Source organism: Perca fluviatilis, chromosome 17, assembly GCF_010015445.1.
Source record: "Perca fluviatilis chromosome 17, GENO_Pfluv_1.0, whole genome shotgun sequence".
Lineage (NCBI taxonomy): Eukaryota > Metazoa > Chordata > Actinopteri > Perciformes > Percidae > Perca > Perca fluviatilis.
In genome coordinates, this window is record NC_053128.1 from 26,676,416 (window position 1) to 26,697,788 (window position 21,373).

Below are 21,373 nucleotides of genomic sequence, written 5' to 3' on the forward strand. Positions count from 1 at the left end.
TACGAGAGTCTGGTAGAACCAGGCTAGGCGCACCCAGCATCATGCAAACAAACCGAAACAAAAATACTTCTAACACATCCCTGGAACAAACCGAGCACTCAGGAGAATAGTAAAAGGCTGTATATATGTTGCATGTCATATTTCCACTGTTTAGAAACTGAAGCCCGCTCCATTTATCCTTTTCAGTTATTGTGGGTGCTTCTGCTTCTTCTACTCAGGGAAAACACGACCACATTGCATGGTGGTATACCGGAGTAAAATGTAGGGTACATTGTATGTACCCAAATTAGCTGTGCATTGTATGTATTTTATAGTAGACTATATAGTGAATGAAATTAACTGCGGAGAATTGGAACAGCACTACAAAATGACGAACACACTATAAAGTGCACTTTTTCCGTGATAGGGAATGATTTCAAACCCAGCTCACGAAAACTGTAACCTGCTGCTAAGCACAGTAATACATTTGAGATTCAGAACTGGATGTGGCATTATATTAGGCTGTGACAGAAGTTGGCATTTTCTATGTGATGGAAGAGATTTTTATGTGCCCTTCCCTGAGAAGGCAGAGGAACATGATCCACCGAGGGCAGCCGATGTCAGCTGCTACAGTGTTTTTCAGCAACCTTTTGAACCTCGCCTGACTCCAATTAACTTGCCAAGCCATGTAACACAAAATGTTGACAGGGATGAATGACAACTGACCAAAGGTTCAACCAAGACCATCTAAGAGATTACAGTTTTAAAATATTGTTGAATGCAGAGGTTAAATTGGGCCGGGGCTGTCCCGTCCTCAACATAGGCCTATGGTCTGTTATGTCATCAGGGACATTTAATTTAGTACACTTTTTTAGGTCTTGAAACAATGATTAAAACATGTTTTCTTTATTACTGTAGAGAACATAGTCCTTAAATAGTTGATGTGAGAATTTGCGAACATTAGAACTCTCTCAAGGTTTCCTTTTTTTCTGTCAATCTTTAAAAGCTACTAAGAAGATCAGCGACCTCAGTCTAGATGGACCTTAACGCTGGTTGCCACCCACCCCCAAACAACATCAGTGAACTCAAGACGTTTTCACGTAAACACTGGACAATGTCTGAAGTCCTGACGTTGTCCAAACTATGTTTGGTTTAAACAAGGGGACATGCTGGGTAGAGTGTGCAGGAGGCAGGACATGACACGGATTACACGGCTTAAAAGATTTGGTTACGTGATTCGGACATAAGCAAGTCTCTTGCCATTCCTTTTGTCTGGCGATTTTGGCGCCGGCCCTTACAGACAGAAGTTCCAAAATCTTCTCTCCAGTTGGACATTCTCGTTGCCATCTTCCTGTAAATCACCCTACTTATTCAACCTCAGATGTTTGTTTTGTTCCAGTTTTTCGTCATCAACACGGCGACTCGCTGTGAATTCTCACACTTTCGCCTCAATCGGAGATTACACAGACTTTGCACTAGGAAGCTGGCAGGGTAAAGACAGTTTGATGTCCGGTCCAACTGATTTGGACATTTGCGTTCTTACATAATGCTCCACCAGGAAATGTGTACATAATCTCCGGTTTGCAGTGCATTCCTTTTTCACAGAAAGGCTTCAGACAGCACAGATGGCAGAGAGTGATAGGTGGATGGCAAGGTAGAAATATAGGTCAGAAACTGACAGGTTTAATAACAGAATGTAAATTGTAAATTGCCTCCAATCTATGTTAGCTAGCAACCCTGAAACCACAGAGCCCCGCCCCACACACACACACACACACACACACACACACACACACACACACACGCATAACAAATTCCAATTAAACTGGTTAAATGGTATAAGCGTGTAGCACAGTGAAATGAATATGTGAATACTATATTGATTACATCAGGGATTACATGTTTAAGTAAAACTACTCATACCCAAGTATTGGACAGTTGTATTGTATGATAGTAATACATGAAATAAAATTACACTGAAATGTCTAAGCCGTTGCAATAATCTTCATATGACTTTATTAATTTTCTCTCTGTCTCCTTTATTGAAGCCTATGTTTTGTACTACTTGTGTTCTATTTACACACCTTCAACACAAGCAGTACAAATCACGCTGTTTTAATGTTTGCATTGTGTGATTGAGGTTTTACTACACTGATCTCTGTCATACTGTTTTTTTCTTCCTGTAACACGTGCCTGCACACCTTTAAATACACATTTTTACTGCTTCATATGCAATATTTCTTCCACCTAAAGTGCTGTAGCAATTATACAGTGCCTTGCGAAAGTATTCGGCCCCCTTGAACTTTTCGACCTTTTGCCACATTTCAGGCCTCAAACATAAAGATATAAAACTGTAATTTTTTGTGAAGAATCAACAACAAGTGGGATACAATCATGAAGTGGAACGAAATTTATTGGATATTTCAAACCTTTTAAACAAATAAAAAACTGAAATATTGGGCGTGCAAAATTATTCAGCCCCTTAAGTTAATACTTTGTTGCGCCACCTTTTGCTGCGATTACAGCTGTAAGTCGCTTGGGGTATGTCTCTATCAGTTTTGCACATCGAGAGACTGACATTTTTGCCCATTCCTCCTTGCAAAACAGCTCGAGCTCAGTGAGGTTGGATGGAGAGCGTTTGTGAACAGCAGTTTTCAGTTCTTTCCACAGATTCTCGATTGGATTCAGGTCTGGACTTTGACTTGGCCATTCTAACACCTGGATATGTTTATTTGTGAACCATTCCATTGTAGATTTTGCTTTATGTTTTGGATCATTGTCTTGTTGGAAGACAAATCTCCGTCCCAGTCTCAGGTCTTTTGCAGACTCCATCAGGTTTTCTTCCAGAATGGTCCTGTATTTGGCTCCATCCATCTTCCCATCAATTTTAACCATCTTCCCTGTCCCTGCTGAAGAAAAGCAGGCCCAAACCATGATGCTGCCACCACCATGTTTGACAGTGGGGATGGTGTGTTCAGGGTGATGAGCTGTGTTGCTTTTACGCCAAACATAACGTTTTGCATTGTTGCCAAAAGTTCGTTTTTGGTTTCATCTGACCACAGCACCTTCTTCCACATGTTTGGTGTGTCTCCCAGGTGGCTTCTGGCAAACTTTAAACGACACTTTTTATGGATATCTTTAAGAAATGGCTTTCTTCTTGCCACTCTTCCATAAAGGCCAGATTTGTGCAGTATACGACTGATTGTTGTCCTATGGACAGAGTCTCCCACCTCAGCTGTAGATCTCTGCAGTTCATCCAGAGTGATCATGGGCCTCTTGGCTGCATCTCTGATCAGTCTTCTAATTGTATGAGCTGAAAGTTTAGAGGGACGGCCGGGTCTTCATAGATTTGTAGTGGTCTGATACTCCTTCCATTTCAATATTATCGCTTGCACAGTGCTCCTTGGGATGTTTAAAGCTTGGGAAATCTTTTTGTATCCAAATCCGGCTTTAAACTTCTCCACAACAGTATCTCGGACCTGCCTGGTGTGTTCCTTGTTCTTCATGATGCTCTCTGCGCTTTACACGGACCTCTGAGACTATCACAGAGCAGGTGCATTTATACGGAGACTTGATTACACACAGCTGGATTCTATTTATCATCATTAGTCATTTAGGTCAACATTGGATCATTCAGAGATCTTCACTGAACTTCTGAAGAGAGTTTGCTGCACTGAAAGTAAAGGGGCTGAATAATTTTGCACGCCCACTTTTTCAGTTTTTTATTTGTTAAAAAAGTTTGAAATAGCCAATGAATTTCGTTCCACTTCATAATTGGGACCCACTTGTTGTTGATTCTTCACAAAAAATTACAGTTTTATATCTTTATTTTTGAGGCCTGAAATGTGGCAAAAGGTCGAAACGTTCAAGGGGGCCGAATACTTTCGCAAGGCACTGTATATTCGAGCAAGTATCGAACCCACCTCAAATGTCAAAGATCCTTAATGTGCAAACCACAGAATGCCAAGTGAAATACAAACACTTTCGTGTTACGAGCCTGACATATAGTGAAAAGGTTATTTTATATATTTTGTGTTTGCGTATTTTTAACTGTGTGTTTTGCAGTGCTCATAATTATTTACTTATACACATGATTTGTCTGTTGTATTGCTGTGGACGCTGCTTTTTTTGCATGCACTTAATATTTTGATCTGTGTGTTGATGATAACCTGACCTTGCCCCTCCCCTGAGGACACATTAAGGGGCCGTCCACACGGAAACGTTTTTTTGTGCAAACGCACATGTTTTGCATCGTTTGGGCCGGTACCGTCCAGACGAATCCTGCAAACGCACTGCCTGAAAATGCACTTTTTTTAAACCAGGTCTCAGGGTGAAAAAATCTGAAAACGGCTCTCGTTTGGCTTCGTATGGATGGTAAATACGGATCCGTATCGATGATGTCATCGCCACACCCCTCTTTTATACCCTCTCCCACGGCCGCTGACGCACACAACTGCAGTGAAGCTAAGCGAGCATGTCCCATCTCCATGGTCAAACCAGCTCACTAAATACTCTGCTCCCTGACCCTTCCCTCTGGATTCTACACAAGATATATTGCTAACGTTATGGAGCCAACGTTAAACATCGCTAAAGTAGCTGACCGCTAAAGTAGCTGACCGCTCCAGCAGCGAAGTAACGTTAACGTTAGCTGCTATGGCTATCTGTTTATAAAGTGGAAGTAGATAACTTATCAACTAGCTAGCTAATCTGTCTGCTTATCAACTCCCTGAACGGATTATAGTAACTTTTACCACGGCTTATTGTAGAAAGGCTACTGCAAGAAAAATGTATAGATTATTAAAAAGACATCATTCATGGATCATTGATGTTTGTTTGACTGCCGATGTTAGAGCTAGCAAACGTTAACGCGCTAACGTTAGCTCATGCAAAATAAAAAGCAATCCAACAGCACATTATACAACGTAAACAAAGACACATTTTCTTGCGGCAGCCTTTATAAAATGAGCATTGGTGAAAGTTATTATAGTCCACGGATGTATTAAAAGAAAATGATAATCTAGCTAGTCATGTTATGATGGGAAGTGGAAGTGACTATGCTCTTCTTCTCCGTTTTTTTTTGGTAAATTTCTGTAGCAGAAACAGTGCCGCCTATAGGCCTGGCATATGAAGTAGCGTATTGAGTCATTTACAAGTGGATTCGTTTGGACGCAACTATTCTTGAAACGAATCCAGGGAAGACGGGTAAAAAAAAGATCGTTTTGGTACGTGTGGACGGGGCCTAATACTGATGCGGGCCACCTGTTGCGAGGTGAACCGACTATTTAGGTCGCGATCGGCATAGAACAAGGAGAGGCACGGGGACAAGAGCAGACGGCAGCTGAGCTAGCAAGGAGATAAAATAAAAAGATGGACATGCAGAAAGACGGGGCAGCAGCGACAGAGAACACGGAGATGCAGAGCCAACGGTAGCAGTGGCCTGAAGCCCAAAATGCTTCAGTGTGATATGTATGTGTGCAACACACAAGGCAGTAGCAGAGACGGCAACACTGCCGTTCCAAGCCACGATCAGGCCGCTAGCGGTAGAAAGTGGGAGAGGGTGGAACCTCTCCCTTCCGCGTAAGTATCTCTTTAAACCAGTGTTTGAGCTGTGGACATGCATGATAGCGAATGTTGTCTGGTGTTAGAAAGGGACGCTTGACTGGCCTGAGTTATCTCTTTTCTACAGGCGGACCCGGAGGAGAAGAGATCGAGGCTTACAACAGAAGAGGCTAACTTTTGTCCAAGCCTTGACATTCTCCCACTGGTTGCTGCAGCGTTTTTCTTTTTTTAATCGTCATAGATTTGTTTTAGCTACCTGCATTTGTATGTCTGCAATTGGATATTCTGATTAGAGTGGGTTTTAAGTGTTTTATTTATCCTGTTTTTTTAAGAATAAACACTGTTTTTCCTTTTCATCAATTTGAGTTCGCCTCATTTTAAACCCCACTGTTTTTAACCGCTCTCTTCCCGATTTTAAAAGGACCTGGCTTTTATTCCATTTTGATCTTAGTTAACATTTTAAATGTTAGAGTCCTAGGCTTGGTGGCGTTGTCGGCCCTTTTATTATTTTTCTCGATATATATATTTTTTTTTTTAAGAAAAGCCTGACAAGTCAAATTGCATAATGCCTCGAGGACAATTTAGCATGATTTTTGCTTCTAAAGTGAAATTGACAATTATATTATCAGTATGAAATGCCACGACTCCCAGTCCTTGCTGTGAAAGGGGCGTCAATACATTTTCTGTTGCTGTAATCAGTCCTGTGTGGTTCAACCTCAACGTCAATGCAGATGGGCCAAACATCCGCACTCATGCACATCACTCAACTGTTCTCCAGCCCTCCTCCCACAGTAATTGTGTTTTTCTTTGCACCTCAGCTATGAAATTGCTTCTGCTGCCTCTCCCCTTTTTTTTCCTTCTTTCATTTCTTCCAAATGTTTTATCAACTTCAAGTTATTTCTTCTATGAAAGCTATATGAGACTCTAGGGTTTACAGGCTGCAACAGGACTTTTTAGAGGTACAATGCACTCCTAAGAGACACAATAAAAAAGAGACTTCAGATCAAACCTGTAGTGCTTAAACAAACCATGCTCTGTTCAAAGATAAGTCAATATTCTATACTTTTGTGTTTGACAAGATATCCCTTATACTTATTAGAAGTCCAGAATAAGGAATGAACTTGAGTACAATTAGCTCATGCATATGAATAAGTACCAACTAAAACATTTTTTTAGATAAATATCTAGTAATAGAAAATGTGCCCTATATTTTCAGCAAAAGCTTCTCAGAAATATTTATTTCATGCTTTCAACTTTCAAACTAGTGCCTGGTCACACCAGAATGTAGCACAGTGCAATTTATTGTGGAAGCATGATAATGTATTGCCTTGTGAGTCATGTAATGATAGCTTTTTGTAGTAGTTTGTAGTCTCCAATTCTCTCCATTGCATTAAAGGTCAGCACTGTGGAGATGATGTCCAATCTGCATGTCAAATTTCAGTTGATTTTCAAGACAAACATTCTGCAAATTTACTTCACTTCCACCAGTCAATCCCCTGATGGTGGCGATTCAGTTGAAATGGTCCAAACCTTTCCTGTCGTAAATGGTGATGTGAACAAGATCCTAATTCTTTGTGAGGTATACAAAAGATTGTATGATATGCACTTCTTGGCCTACCAGAGTCTACAGCCATGTTAGCAGCTGTGTAAGGCTGACATTAGCATGCTAACTTACTCAAAATGACAGTACTAACATGCCGATTTTAAGCATGTGTGATATTTACCACATTCTCCATTAGCATGCTAACATTTGCTAGGGTAAGGGGATGAGTAAACACAAAGTACAGCTGAGGCGTATGAGAATGTCATTAGTTCTGCAGGTATTTGATCTTTAACCAAAGTATTAGACTATTTACAATTTTGCTGATTCTTATAATGGCACTAGATAGAACTCAGGGGACCACCGGATTCAGTATGGGTTCATCCTCTTGAGACCTATTTGTATAAAATGTAAATACATCCTGTAGTTATTGAGATATTTTACTTAAGGCCAAAAATGTTAACCTCATGATGGGACTGGATAAATAGTCAGGGGATCCCCAAATTCAGTAGGCTTCATCCTCTGGGGACCATTGATACTTGTAAGGTCATGGCTAGTCTATATCTACGACGTTCCACTCCCGGAATTGCTCCGATGCTGCTGGAAATTCCACCGGAATTTTAAACTCCAGTGGATTTATGAGGACTATGGTTGACTGCTCCTCAGATCTCTGCAGAGTAAATCCAGACAGCTAGCCTGACACATGAAAAAATAACCAGAAAATTCTATTTTTTGGGAATTTAGATGTTTATTAAACCTTTTTACGAAATCCCCATTTTTTCTTTTGCCATATGATTTTGTTTATGATATATTTTTTGTATCATGTTTGATACATTGGGCGTTTTGGGCAATGTTCTGCTCACAACTTCCTTACACTTCCTTATTTGTATGGGCTACACTTTCATCTTGATAGTCTTCCTCATCACTGCTATCTGAACTGCCATTATCATGCATAGCCTTAGGAGTCCATTCCTCCTCCTCCTCAACATCTTCCCCTTACTGCTCCATGTCACTTGAATTGCCATCTACTATCATGCTGATGACATTTTCAATTTACTTCTTCTTCCTCTAGTCTTTTTGACTTCTAAAAATACACAAATTGGTCGATATAGCATAGCGATTATGTTATTGTTATTTTGAGTGGCATTTTAGTCATTAATTACATTAATTAATCATTAATCATCAAAATAGTGTGTGTTTGTATAGTGGTAGGCATGATGTAGATTACATTACAAAAATATGACTTGAAAGTTCAGGGATAAAGCACCTTAAATACCTGCTGTATCAAATTTGATACACACATTTTTAACACGATTTAACTGAAATATAAATAATTAATTTTTAAGTAATTATGCATTGTTTCAATAAATAAGATATTTATTTAAAAAAATGAGTAACATAAATATTATTCTTAACGTAACTATATGAAAATTAGCAACTTGTTCACTGCCAAAAGTGTGTGGAGGATTTAATGACAGCAGCCATTTTGAAAAGTTAAAAAAAAGCCCTTCCACTGCTTGTAGTGGAATGATAATCCACTAGAGGGCAGAATACATGTATCAGATAGTATACAACAGGTGTTTAAGGAAATTATTGATCAACTTGATGAGATAGACGTTTCACAAACTTGCGTAGCAAATATGATACAAATGGTTTAACAGGGCTAGCTAGACTATCTGTCCAATCTGAGTTTTCTCTCGCACGACTAAAACAACTTTTGAACGTACACCTTTCACCCATACAAGTTCCTTCCCGAGGCTATTTTGCAGTGGCAGCGTGGCTCCATGAAGCGCTAAGCGCCGCCCATGACGATTGTGATTGGTTTAAAAAAAATGGCAATAAATCAGAGCACGTTTTTCTCCTATGTGTGGACTAGCTAGACCCTCCTCCGCAGTGCTGTGGAGAAGGGTCTGGCAATGCGAGACTAGGTCATGGCAAACCATCTTATAGTTAAGAGACATTTCAGTGTGAACCAAAGTGGTGGACTGGCATTGCCATTCCCAAAAGATCACCCACACCTCAATTCCCCCAACCACCCCTTGGCAAACGCACATTAACTCACATACAGTACACGCATATACTTAGATAGCCAGTGCTGAAACAGCAGACTGGGTAAGCACATAAAAAGACCACTCAATTCCAGCAAGCAATGACACACCGCCTGCTCGACATTCATCAGGAGGATGATGGACCTGCTGGGTTGTAATACCGGGAGAGAATGCAGGTCACACACAAGCATGCACGCACTTGCACACTGACCCACACAGGAAAAACCTGTCTCTGAATAAAAACCTCTATTGAAATTCCTGGCCATAGTCTGGGCTCTAAATAAGCAAGTAAGGAGAGAATCCCCATCTCCATTCAAAGGGAGCAAAAACTTCACCCCATCCAAACGTCGTTATGCTTATCCGAGCCCTTATCGCAGCTCAGGAGTAACTCAGTCAGATCACAGGAGGCCCCTAGATATACCCTTCTTGGAAAAAAATAAAATAAAAATAAGATGGAATAAAATGCCCGCTGCTACTGTACAGCCATACTATCAGTGCCAAGCTCCCACTTTTACTCAAGCATGCAGAGGGTGTTTTATGCTGATAAATTTACCTAGTTTACGTCTGGGTGCTGCAGAGAGGAGTTCAGTGCCAGCCCTAGAGATTCAGTTACCCTAAAGAGAGGGTAACAAACCACCACTACCACCCCTGTCAGGGCCACAGGCTGTATGATGCCGATATCCATCAGGAAGTGTAATGAATGAATGGATAAATAGAGGCTACAACAAATGTGAAAAGCAAAAAAAGGAATTTGAGGGCTGCAAGTCTTCTAAATCATCACACCATCATCATAAAATGGAAAGCCCAGTCTTTATTAAAGGATTAAAATATTGTATGTGAATTGCTCAATATCAATCATTATACAGATTACTGGCTTGCAACATGGGTTAAGAATAGCTGAGACAAACTAACATCGATCTGGAGGTTTAAATCTGAGACCTTGCTGTGATGCAACGGTGCTAATAATTGAATAATAATAATAACAACAACAACAACAATAATACTACTACTACTAATAATAATAATAATAATAATAATAATAATAATAATAATAATAGCAATAATAATAGAAAAAAGTACTTAAGAAAACTGAAGACACAGTAATGCATATCGATTCCATCCATGCTCTAAAACCTTAGCTGCCAGGTAGGAGCAGTGAGGTGCAGAATACTAATATGGAAAATGCTTTTGAGCTCAGGGGTCACAACCTGAGACATTTTAGCCAAGGCTCCAATCAATTCCAATTTGTCACTGCAACATCCTGGTGTCACATTTGCGAGCACAAAATGAAAGCAAATTATCGTATCTGAGTAGGGACAAAAACTATGTTCCAGGTCAACCCTGACACATTTACATCCCATCAGTGATGGTGCAAGGCATTCTGGGTATTAGTCATAATTCTATTTTCACTATGGTGAACTTTTGGGCAACAGTTCCATACATAAAGCGATTAATATGATGTGGCGTGGATGTTATATATGGATGTTTTTCTATGCTAACTTGCTAAGATATTTTAGCCTTTAGTTTGACTTGAATGCATGTTTAGTCATTCAGTAAGACTTATACTGTCAGCCATGACCTTCATCTCTGCAAAGTCAGAAAAACCAACATTTCTTCAGTGTTGTTCAAAATAAGGTTCCAGGTCACCCATCCGCAAAGGAGGAAATACATTCTGAAAAGAAAACACACACACACACACATATATATAAAAGTATTATTCATACACAATTCACACAGACAAATTAATACAAGTAGATCACATATACACAGTCCATACATACTGGATGCACAAAAACACCTTTCGTCCATACACACACCCCTCCTCAAACAAACAAACCTACCCGCCGCACACAGCATTGCGCGGATTAAGGGTCCTCTGTGGTTGTTTGCCTTTTTAATGGTGTCCTAATTATCATTCAACCCTAATTAACCTGCATGGATAGGAGCCGGGCCGATTAATCCTGCACATTGTTGGTCCACTGTGGGGTAGAAATTTTACTTCCTCATTCACTCTTTAATCAGCTTTCTGCCAAAGCATTGCACAAAATGATGTGTGTCAGGACATGCATGTGCACACACACAAATTCATTTAACAGCGTCTTTGTTGGCGCAAACATCACTCCGCAAGGACAGGCCGGGTGTTATAAGGCTGCATAGTTTCTTTCCAAAGTTTAGTTATTTTTGTCACTGTGTCACATTGTGAAGAAGTCCTTCCCCTTGGTTTCCTTGAATAGAAAAACATCATTCATTGTTCGTTTGTTTTACAAATGAGTTCCTTTGAGATTATGTGAACATCCATGTTGTGCTTTTGCTTTCCCAAAGTTTCCCTATTGAGTTTTATATTTCAATTTGATGCTTTCATGAGCTGATGGTTTTATTTTGTAGTTTAAGGCACCAGTGCACCTCACAAGTATTAGACTTTGCAGGATTGTTTTTGTGTCAGTTGCTTGGGATGTGGAGTATTGGGTGCATTGTATTGCCCTCTGGCTGAGGGAAGGAAAAGAAACAAACAATTCCAGAATCCCATGAGATACAGAACTCCCTACAATCCTGTAGGACTGGTCCAAAATGAGTAAGGACATAATGAAGAGTGATACAAACAAAAATCATAACATGAAATAGAAAAAGTGAAAGGTTAATAAATAGATAGAACGTGCTAATTTGCAACTTTTCGTGAAAAGCAGCATGTGAGTTCATTGTTGTGTAAATGAAGTGTACTGTAGATGAATTTAAGTCGGATTAGTAAAACAGGATATGATAAATTACTGGATAATTGGATTGGATTGCATAAGACAATACATTATTTTGACAATAAAAACCCTCGTTAGCATATCTTAGCATAAAGAATGGAAACAGGAGGAAACAGCTACACTCAAATTTGTCCTACCAGCACCTCTAAAGGTCACTATTTAACATGTTATATCCCTACATGCCATACAAAAACTGACGCGTCTACTGTTCCCACTCTTTATGCTAGGCTAAGCTAACCAGATGCAGGCTGTGGATGTTTATTAAACAGACAGATATGACAATGGTATCAATCTAATCATCTAACTATTGGCAAGAAAGCAAAGAAAAATATTTCCCAAAATTTCAAACTGTTCCTTAAACGTTTGAAAAGTTTTAACATTCATTAAACTTTGACATACTTTTTCCAGACTGGCACCTGATAAGATATTGTCAACTAGTTAAAACATACACCATTTTATTTTTAATTTAACCAGAGCACACCGAAATGCTCCCTGCTGTTTGGACTATAATACTGAAAAAACTGTCGAACTGCACACAGTATACGGAAAAATAATTTGAGCCAGAGCTTGCATCACTGCAACACCACAGATTGTCAAAAATATGTGTTCAATACCTTTTCATTATTTCAACGAGAGGAGGTCTTCACATCAACGTCTTATCTTATACTGAGAGGCAACAGGTGATATTCCAGGGAAAAGCTGAAATTCATTAGAAAGCAATTACTTTCCAATCACTGGCTGACATTATCAAGTCACTGTGTCCCGTACCTGTGAAGGCAATATTCCTGCAATGACACAGTGTCTTTTCCCATATAGGCCTACCTTTTCTTTGCTTATCTCTCTTCCATTTGTTCAACCATTTGTGCCCAAATGTGAAGGTAATAATGATAAGCTCACCCAGAAAGCTGGTTGGCATTACTCATATTCTTTATGTAACCTATATTCTATTTTCCATCCATTTTCCACTGCTTATCTGTGTCGTGGTGGCAGCAAGCTAAGCAGAGAAGCCCAGACGTCCTTCCTCCAGCCCTTATAAGGAGATGTTCCTAGGCCAGATGGGATATGTACAGTAGTCCCTCTAATGTGTCCTGAGTCTGCCCCAGATTAACCTCACAAGGCGGCGGCCAGAAAGTGAGTGCTTTCAGCACAAAAGAGCTGTAGTTCTACTCCAAGCCCCTTCCTCCTTACCATATAAAGAGTCATGCTTATCAAATCAATGCTATCAATATTATAATCAAGTTTTTATTAATTTGAAAAATCATACCTTTTAAACTTTCAATATGCTCAAACCTTGTACTGCCATTACGACACAGTACCTATTTCCTTCAAGCTTTAATAAACTTGTAAATTTTGCCCTTTTTTAGGTTCATATTTGAATTTTGGGTTTCAACTAGAACACATTTATATGCTTTAATGTTAAAACGTTACTTTTCTCAAATGGCTCATGGCTGCTGCACCTGTATTCACCAAGGGGGTAAGCCATATTCCACACAGTGAACCTCCTATGGCGCCATTTTGATGCTAACAAGCACTCACCTGCCATTAGCATTCCATTGACTGCCGTTCATTTTGACGTCACTTTGACAGCGAATAACTTTACATCTGAAGCGTTTAAAGACTCTATTTGTCCATTGTTTAGTTCTAAAGAAACACGAAAATGTATAAAAGGCTCCATTACCTTGTACGTTACCTTTGTCCGTTATGGCTCCGTAGCAGGCGTTTTTGTAAAAATAGGCTAACAATTGTGTCATAACCAAGCGACTTGCTGTTGCATAGTAGAGGAATTACCGTATAGTACAGGAGAAGCTCACAGGCAGTTTTGACTTACATTAGCTGTTTAAGTTGAATTACTAATGTTAACTAGCATTTTAGTTAGCAATAATTAGCCTGTGCCTATGTTATCTCCTAACATATACCTACGCTCTCCGTCTCTTCAAGATTGGGAATGATTGAGATTTCTCTTGGCACAGCTACCAGAAGACTTACAACTTTCAGACACGTTGCTCATGTCACATTTACGTCTTCAAGCTCAGTTGGAGGCTGCGCAGTAACGCTCAGCCCTCACCGGAAAAGTGCTCCTAATATCCTTCACTGGTCTCCGTCCAGACCATTTCTTTTACTGTCTATGGTAGTCACCCTCCGTCTGAAACACTCTGTTTTAGCGTCTGTCTCTTTAAGCCCCCTGTCATGATCCAGGGCCACGTTCAGCCCCGACAAAACATAGCGACACGTTGTTTTAAAATGGAAACTTGAACACACTGTTGTGTGAGCAAGCGCTAGGCCTTTTTATTAACACAAGTTTACATACACATGTCTGCTGATTGGGTATCACCTGTGACACAACCAATAAACGAGAGACACACCCACCAAACGAGAGAAAATATATCTCAAAGCATGTTGCACACAGTTTCACACCGTTCCGAGGAAACATTACCCTGGAAATCCAGAGTCCTCGGGAGAGCACAATTTGAATTTGCTCAGCGTTTACTTGAGCGTTGAGTAATGATGCTCATTAACTATGCCCTTGTAGCCGAGCTGCACCAATCACATCGTTGTATCTGATATAGGCGGGCCAGAGGCGAGCTAAACAGATGACGAAGGTTTAATCTACCAGTTAGCTCCGCTGGTAGCTAAGCATGTGGGGCTCTGGATACGTCACCCGTGTATTGTTGTGATTGGTCGTAGTGTTATCCAATTGCGTGCAGTGAGATTTTCAAATGCATGCTTGGTGCCGCCCCTTGAGTTGGGCCATTTTCATTACTCAATGCCAGACCCTTAATCTTTCGGATTTGGGTCTGGATTTCCAGGCTAAGGAAATCGTTGTTCAAGCAGGAAACCTTCAAAATTGAACGTGCCCCAGGGTTTAGTTTACTGTAGTTTACTGTTTTATTTTGTAGGTTCTTCTCCTGTGTCACATCTTGTGTGTTTTCCCATTTTTGTGATTGTCTGCCCCGCCCTGATGAGTTTCACCTGTTCCTCGTCAGCCATCATGCCACCTGTCCCTTGTTACCACCCTGCTTTCCTTGAGTTTATGAGTCGTGTTCAGTGTCTGATTATCTGCTTTTGTTTCTGTCTTTCAGTGTTTCAGTGTTTAGTCTTTCTTGTAGTATAGGTTTTGTTATTAAAGCTAGCGTTTTGTTTCATTAACCTGCGGACTGGTCTCCTGTATTTGGGTCCTCCTTTCAAACCCTGGTGCTGCATCAGGATCACTGAAGACAAACACTTCAGCGGTTAACGTTACTCATGAACTTTGTTTTCAAGTAATGCGATCATCATTGGTAAAGTATTTTAAATCGTTTTATTCTGACCGCCGCAGCCACTGTTTTTAATAAAAAAAAAAAAAAAATTAAAAAAAAAAAAAAAAAAAAAAAAATTTTTTTTTTTTTTTATTTTTTTTTGGTTAACGGGGAGGGGGGAGAGGTTTTTGGCCCACCCACGCAAAGAAAAAGAAAAAAAATAAAAAAATTTTAAAAAACAAAAAAAAAAAAAAAAAAATGTCTAAATTGGACCCATTATTTCCCCTGTGATATATCCTTCTCCACCACAACTAACCTTTTGCTCGCCCACTTCATTTTTTTTTTTCTTCTTTTTTTTTTACTCCCCGTCCTTGCATTTCATTCTTGCTCTGTCTCTTCCGTCTCTCGCTACAGGCAATTTTCCCCATTCACTTTTCCTCTCCTCCTCATGAACTCAAGTCACGAGTCATTAGAAAGGACTGACCTTCTGGGAAAGGTCTTGGGTAAGCAGTGATAAAGTAGGGTTGGCCCATTGAAGAAAGCTATGCTGTAGCACTATAATAGGTGCAGCTATAGTCCAGAGAGCAGACTAATGGTCCTTAACCTCCATGTGCCATTAGCCTGAAATAAAGACAGGAGAGAGGAATACAGACTAGAGGGAGGACAAAAAAGTAGTCGTCCCCCCTCCTCCTCCTCTACCCTGTCTGACATGGAGACGTGGATGATGTGAGCATTAAATGCACTTTACATGGTGCCTCTGTATTGGCATTTCTTTTAAAAGTCACCTCGTCCACTGAGGAAGTAGGCCCCATTAGTCATTGCTAGCTTGAATGACACATGCAACACTGTGCTGTGGACATATAGAACTTGAGTTGCTATATTGAATGATTGTCGGCGTTTTTCCGTTTTCATATACTTTGTCACGTTGACAACTTCTGGGTAATTTTCTCTCCAGACCCACAGAAGACATTATACAACTGTTTTGTAAAGTAGTACTAGCCATAAAGAGTAGACTGATCTTTATGTGGAGTGCTTCTCTAAATCTGCATTAAAAATTCTGTCTAAAACTTATTTTGTAATTGGCCAGTTTGGTTGTGCTTCGTTTGCTCCTCTCCTGCAGGTTCATGTAATTGATAGGCGGGGCCATCCACTTGGGTTGAGTGGGAGCACCTGGGCCCAATGCTCCCACTCACTACATAAGCTACCACCTTGGTCCTCTCAGAGACTTCTTTATTTTTTTTTTCACCAACACCCGCACACCATCCCACACATCCACTCACTGACATGGCTGGCTTTACTGCCATCCACATCTCTTTTGCAACTTAGTTGTTGTTTTTTTGTAAATAAATCAGTTAATTTTACTTAAGATTCTCTATAACTAAAGAGTGCATTACATGCTACCAATGGTATGGAAATGGTGCACACTTCCTGTCTCCCCAGTGAGCGATGGGTGGTGTGTGGTACGTACGGGTGGTGTGTGGTACGTACGGGTGGTGTGTGTGGTATGTACGGGTGGTGTGTGGTACGTACGGGGTATGTGTGATCATAGCTGTGTTCTTTGATCTTAACTTTCCGCCGGATGCTCTTCCCCTGAGAACTTGGGCTCAAAGGCGTATTCTAAACCAGCATGCAACTGAGAGGTTCTCTGCCTTGTTTGACCCAGGTTCACTGATGTGATGCTGATGTTTTTACTCAGTCTTTTAATAATCAGTGTTTTGCAATTTTAGATAAAGTGGCACCTGTGAAATCATGCTTTCCCACTCCTAAAAAAAAAAAAAAGTCTTGTTCTTGGATAAATGAATCAATCCAGCTTTTTAGGAGAAAGGTGTGGAAGTTGTTGCAACACAAGTCGACTAAACTGCAAGGTTCATAGACTTCACCTCAGGGAACTAAGGGCTTCTTTACATGAAATGCTAGATCTCAATACTTCTCTCCGCTAATATCCTTGAACAAGAAAAAAACCCAAATCTTGTTTGACACCATTAACAAAATTGTTTCCCCTACTGATAAATGATCAGAGATGTCAGGGCAATATGCATTATAAAGGTATGTGTCTAGGCTTTAGGCCTCACTACATATTAATGTAGGCCATTTAATATGCAACTTAATTTTAAACAACATATGTAGTAGGGGGTCCCTGCTCTGTCTCTTTCAGTCAAGGGGTCCTTGGCTTAAAAAAAAGTTAAATCTGTGCTTTAGCCTTTCCGTGTGAGACATAAACATATCTCAAAGTTGATTTTCTCCAGATTTTTTTAATATTCATTTTAAGTCATGATAAATCATGCCAGAACCTTTTTCTATAATAATCTTCTTTCCCTTTGTACCTAAAAATATGCCAATACAGGTACTTATAAATAAGATTATCTGCTGTTAGCATAGAAAACTACACTTAGCATATGCTTTGCAATAATGTTCTTGGGGCAGTGTGAATGAAATTGCCAAGGTACAGTGTGGGGGGGAACAACAGCATTGTTAGATCTTTGTGCATTCAGGGATCTGATTCATGAGATGGAGTTCAAGTTGCATGGAACTAATTCATCTTGCTGTCACAATCTGCCCATCTACTCGAGGCCAAAAGTGATATAAACAACAGGTAAACCACACATGTGCTACAAGGCTACACGTTAAGTGCACAATTAATCACAAGACTTTGTTATTCAGTAGATGGTGGCAATGCATTAGTGAGCAGTGAACAAGACAAGTGGAAATTTCATCAACTTCTGATTTGAGGCCTGCTCACATTGTGGTGATTAAAGCCCAAAACGCTGAGAACATGGCGATAAATTTCAAAACATGCAAAAAAATAAATACAACCACGAATTATGCATCTTGACAGTGCAAATTAATGCCCATGTCATAGACAGTCCCAGAAGAAGAAAAGGAGGAGGTATAAGCCATGTTTCCATCAAACACTTTCGGTATAGTACCTTTAGAACTTTAGGTAAGCTGTACAGACGTGTACCTAAACCCTAGACAAAACTAAACACTCTGTTTTGCGTTTTCAGCGCAGACGGATAATCTTAAATATAAGCGGTGTTGTCACCAGATGGTAAGAGCCGTGGACAACCATGCGGTGAGAAACAAGCTGAAAAACCTTTCAATTCCCCACTACTCCATCCAGCTTTCACTGTATTTCCTCTTTACCGACGATGCAGAGGAACGTCTGCATCAATCCCAGACTGCATTGTTGCTAGGTACCTTTTTGACAAATGCCAAAATAACCGTTCTAACGTGTAACAAATTGAACTGAACCGGAGTGCTTGGTGGAAACAAGGCTATTAAGTGTGTTTTATAAACTATACAGTACAAACAATGAGTAAAAGCAAACTGCCAATTAGAACCCTGCTCTTGCAAACAAAATTAAAATGCATTAAAAATGTCCACCAAACCTGTCCATTGCAGCACATCTGTTCTCACTTTTTTATCTGTGAGAAAAGATGCTGATTTCGCATCACTATATATGTATATATTTTACAAATTATTCCTTTACCACGATTTTGTGAGTTCCTTATATTGAGGTTAGAGATAAACAAATCTATCTTTTCATAAGGCCACTAGATTATTTTAGGACATTTGATGTGGGAATGTTTACACTGATTTGAAGACACATGCTGATAGCTGCACTTAAATTTAGTCAATTCTTCAAATGAATCACACCTCCAAATCCGCCTCAACAACTGTCAAAGTACAGGCATTCTGTTTAGCATATTACAGCTAATCAATTAACTGCTGTGTTGATTAATTGCAGTCTAAGTTATATCTAGCAGACTAGAAGTGGATGGTAGAGACCTGCTCCTATGATACTATTGATTATACGAGCAGCCAGCTACCATCTTGCGGGAACATAATGTGTCACTGTGCCAGTCGCAGCAGGAGAAAGCCCCTTCTGGTGCCGGCCTGCATGCTCTTATTCTGAGGTGTATTATTGAATAGCTGTCCATCATAACAGTGCTGGAGTAGACATATCCTGCACAGAACACTGGCACGGGCAGGGAGCAGATGGTGCCATTTTTTATTGATGACTAACATCAACATTTATGCTGTGTACACATCAAAACAAGATGCACATATCACAGCAGTGGGTGGACGCATGCAGTGCAGCCCTTAAGTATAAATTATCCATATATCACCTTATGTGTGTGTTTACATAGAATTTTAAACCTGCTGTTAAATACCAAGTTGGTCCCACCAGTCCAATGTTCAGTTTCTTGTACAAAAACATGATTCTAGTAAGGTTACAGCCTACTGATTATAGTCTGTTAGATAGTACGAGCCACTAATGAAGGAGTGTGTGTGCATATTAAATACAATTTGAGAAGAAGAACAAGCAAGCATTTTTGAGTTTCATGAGCTTCTCAATCTCTACTCTGATTTTACATCTACTGCTGCGAAAACAATATGCAGGCTGGTCAATCCACATTCTCTTTCAGCACTGACTTGGCAAATAGCATTACATATTTAGGGAATAGCAGTTCATTGGCTAGTAGTTGAGACGGCTGTCTATTAATAAACATGGTCACTGGGGCTTGGCTCTGCAAGGGTTTGTTACTGATAGAATTGGTAAAAAGAAAAATACCCAGAGACTCCCGCTAAGCTTTGACTCTGAAAAGTAACGTACTGCTATGATGCTCTATGAGATGATGATGATAATAATAAGTCAGAGTCTAATAAGAATTGTCACAGATTATAGTTTACTTTAAATTGTGGGAGTTTATTTTGATTGCTTGCTTCTTCCTCCCACAGAAGCGCTTATGAATTGCATGGCATATTACTGTCTGTGTCGCTATGTATTACGGATATGTTTTTTGGTTTTGAGTGTAGCAACTTAATTAATTTCTGTTGCAATAACATCTACTACTGTTGGTAGTAATATCAGTATGTCTCATCTATTATTATAATTGCAATATGTAAATGTAGATTTGTATTTAAAGGTATCTATCTATCGTTAAACAATACAAAACAATCATAAACATAAAGACAAAGGTTATCAGAATTCCAATCTAGTATTAGTTATATTCCTCTGACACAATGATGAAAGCAGTGTTATAGCAGAAAATATAGTTAGGTTCTTATAACACATATACCAGCCTGACTTTTGCTGTCATGCGACGAGCAGGCCTGTGGCAAAACACATTTTTTATTCCTTCAAAATTGAGAAATTTGCATTAACAATGTATAAATTCCCAGCTGATAAAGTCATAGCAACTCTTCCAAAAAGTTGTAATACGTTAAAACATCAATTTAGAAAGATATGTCAAATGCTAAATATTCAGACAAAAGTCCATAATTGTCCATTCAATCATCTAAAATGAAGTGCCTCTACAGGCCTCTATCACACAGTTGAATATTTCAACTGATGAATATGACCTAGGTTTACTATTTTTATAAAATGCATTAACTTATGAAAAGTACAAGGCTTGAGTGTATTGTTATGAAAATGCAGGAATTTATCTACGCTCTTCCAACAAGGTCTGTACTAGATTGTACTCTCACAATCCCTGTGGAAACCTTCATTTATGTATCAAGTTGTGGATTTCTCACCATACAGGATGATGGCTAGTGCACTAAGACAAGTAAAATAAGAGTACATCTTCTATTCATAATGACAGACATAAAAGCGAAGGTATGGCAAGACAAAGGTATATGCAAACAGGAATATTATTAGGACCAACCATATTCCATGGCGGCCCAAACAGCTATCACCTAATGAAACCTTTCTTTACAAATTTAAAGCACTGATTCTCAAATAGATGCTTAAAATAACCCTTAATAGCATGTTGTCCTTGAAGCAGAATTAAAAAATGCATTGCCTCATAGACGAAGGAAAACCTATATGTTATTAAAGTGGCAAGGGGGAAAAAAGTTCCCTTTATGGAAAGTACCCCATGCCAATCTCTAGGTATGGTGAAGGGTATGTGATGATGTGGGGCTATTTTAATTCCAAAGGCCAAGGGAACTTTATCAGGATGCATAGTATCCTGGATCCATGAAATAACTGGCCTTTAAAAATAAACATCTGCCTGCCTCTATGGGAATTTAACATAGGGGTGTACTGACTTGTGTTGCCAGCGGTTTAGACATTAATGGCTGTATGTTGAGTTATTTTGAGGGGACAGCACATTTACACTGTTATACAAGCTGTACACTTAATACTTTACATTGTAGCAAAGTGTCATTTCTTCAGTGTTGTCCCATTAAAAGATATAATGAAATATTTACTAAAATGTGAGGGGTGTACTCACTTTTGTGAGATTGTGTGTA

General features: G+C 39.5%; 1 long non-coding RNA gene across 1 annotated transcript; it reads left to right on the plus strand.

The window, feature by feature from the left end:
• Nucleotides 1–14,965: 14,965 nt before the first annotated feature.
• Nucleotides 14,966–16,473, plus strand: LOC120546076. Its single transcript, XR_005636783.1, has 2 exons — nucleotides 14,966–15,154; nucleotides 16,233–16,473. It is a non-coding gene; the product is annotated as an uncharacterized LOC120546076 (long non-coding RNA).
• The last annotated feature ends 4,900 nt before the right edge of the window (nucleotides 16,474–21,373 follow it).